The 2,736-nt window shown below is 51.2% G+C and overlaps 1 pseudogene; it reads left to right on the plus strand.

Moving 5' to 3' along the window:
* The first annotated feature begins 276 nt into the window (after positions 1-276).
* LOC109450805 (suppressor of SWI4 1 homolog) lies at positions 277-2,435 on the plus strand (annotated as a pseudogene).
* Positions 2,436-2,736: the final 301 nt, after the last annotated feature.

Consider the following 2,736-nt stretch of genomic DNA (forward strand, 5'->3'; position numbering starts at 1 on the left):
GAGGGGTGGGAGACCATGGCCTTGTGTTTGGGGGCATCTTACAGAGCAGGAGTTTTGGAGTCAGGGTGACCTAGGTACAAATCCTAGATTCACCCCTTTTCAGTGATGTGAATATACGTAATAGGTCAGTTGTAAACCAAGACCAAATCAAACTAAACATAAAATTCCAAAGTGACATGCCAGAGCATTATGCAGTTTGTAAAGGAAATATTTGAAAACAAGTTCAGGATTATGGGCTAAAAACACTGAGGGGGGGGGTGGGGGCAGAGACAGGATATGAGTGGGGGCTCGCTCTTTGGAGAGAGCTACATGTGTTCTGTGAGTCTCTCCCACCCCAACGCAGAGGGATGAGAGTGCATGCATGCACCATTCTCAATTCTAATGAGAAAGGCTTTTGTGGGGCCCCTGGGAGTGCTTGGTGTTTCCTGTAATTATAGGGAGGAACACAGTGGATTCCTATTGAGGAATATAAGGGCAAGGGGCTGTGACTATCAGCTTGAGACAATGGGGTGGGATGGAAGAGAAGAGGAGGGAGAGAGGGAAAGAGAGGATGGGTGGGGGGATGAGGAAGGGAGGGAGAGGGAAGGAGGGAGAGAGGGAGAGAGAGAACTAGGAGAGATCCCAGTCTTCATTGTGCCATAGATGCATTTACAGTGAGGCCAGGGAAAAGGGGTGGAAATGTTTCACCAGTACCAGATGTGCGTGACTTGGAAAAAGAGCTAGTCTGAAGCCATTTAAAACACTGACCGAGAGAACAGGTGGAGGGGATGGAACCTCAACGGAGAAATTCTGAGTGGAATAAACTACCAAAGGCCAGGTTTGAAGGAAGAGTGACAATCCAAAGAAAATACTTTTTTACATGCACTAAAGTGCCATCAGCTGTTTGGGATGGGGTGGGTGGGTAGGGTGTGTGTGAGTGGATTCTGAATAACATGCAAAGGTGATCAGGAAGGAACGTGTTTGCTCTCAAAGCATGTCAAGTGAAGGGATTTCCCAATAGCAATACATATTTAACCAGAATTTAATTTTACTCTTTCCTGTCTTTCCCAACATACTCCATCTTGTACCCCAGCCAGGAAACAGATATCTCAGTTTTCTGAGAATTTAAAAGCCATATGTGTGTATAACACAGTGGGTCACTAGTTACTCTCGCCGGCATGGGAAACCAGCATCTGGAGCGGCCTCGGGGAGGAGAGGGCAGCTTGGGGCAGTCGAGGCTGACCTGGCACCAGAAGTACGTGCGCAGGCGTCCAGGTGCAATTCCACGGGCTCCAGGCACGTATTGCGCAGCCGTACTTGTCCGTGTGAGGGTAGCGCAAGTCTCAGCATCTTACATCTCTGCCTGGACTTGCAGTGGGTGTGGAGCTGCTCCCACGGCCATCGGTTTGAAAGAGAAACTCTGAAGGACTGTGTGTCAGTGGCTGGGCCCCTTGTGGTCTCAAACTTCCTCATCTTGAGCCAAACCGAGACCAAGATCTACTTTAAGCTCAAGGGCGTTCCAGGAGGCCCCACGATGACCTTTCCGGTCAGCAGGTACACGCTGGTGCGAGCTGTGGGCTCCTCCCTGCATGGACGCTACACCCATTCCTTCTGATGCCCAACAGCTTCGGTCCCCAGGGCATGCACACGAAGCTCACGGCCACTACATTCCAGAACCTGTCCCCTTCCATCAGCGGCACGAGGTGAATGTGAACACCATTAAGTGCTGCTTTCTCATCAACTATATCCCTGATGCCCAGAAGCTGGATTCCTGCCATTATGGATAGCATCAAAGCCATTCCTATGGGCGCAAGTCGTGAGATAAAGAATCTACTGCAGAAGTTCCCCAACAGGTGCCGTGTGCCCGACACCGGGAGCTGCTGGCCACGGGCGGGGCTGTGAGAAAACGAGGTAGAGCCTGGTGGGGAACACGATTGCTGAGCTGCCCCAGGCGCTTGCGGCCACTGCAACATGCGGTCCAGCACAGCGTGGTAAGGCTTATGGAGACTGGGCCTCAGATAACCAGCAGCTCATCCAGGTCCAGGAGGCTGTTGGGGAGGGGTACGTCCTGTTCCACAGTGACCTGCACCAGACTTTGGAGGACCATCAGGCCACCCTGGCAGCCAAGAAGAAGTTGCAGTTCCAGGCCCAGAGGCAGGCCCAGAACATCAGCGCAAGTGGGAGCAGCCGGAGAGGAACCTGGTGGGCATGAAGAGGGCAAAGGCAGAGGCCGTGGGGACAGTGATACCTGGGGACCTGGGGGCCCTTCAGAAGCAGAAGGGGCCAGTCAGCTGCAGCAGCAGAAGGAGGAGGCCGAGGCCGAGTATTTCTGCCAGGTGATGGGTGATGAGCCTGAGAAGGACGTGTTCCTGAAGGTTGCCAAGCTGAGACAACCCACCGCCTCACCCCCACCCCCAGGCTGGAAGCAGCCAGTAAAGGAGTGGAGAACAGAATGAGGCTGGGAAAACAGGTGGTGAGCTGAGGCCTCCAAAGACCACTTCTAAGAACCTTTTTACACGTTGGTGAGTTTTTGTTTTGTTTTGTTTTTTTGGGGGGAGGGTACCTGGGTGTCTTTCTATATCAATTTGGTGACAAAACTTATAGAGTTAATTTATTTAACTTCTCCACAAACTGTTCCCACCTCCAAAAAAGTTTGGTTAGATTTTAAAAGAGTTAAACAAAACCCTATTGTAATATAAATTCTGACAGAATTCAGATGGCAATTGCCTCCCATCTTTCTCCTTAAACAAGGTTCTT

Source organism: Rhinolophus sinicus, linkage group LG06 (genome assembly GCF_036562045.2).
Source record: "Rhinolophus sinicus isolate RSC01 linkage group LG06, ASM3656204v1, whole genome shotgun sequence".
NCBI classification, from domain to species: domain Eukaryota; kingdom Metazoa; phylum Chordata; class Mammalia; order Chiroptera; family Rhinolophidae; genus Rhinolophus; species Rhinolophus sinicus.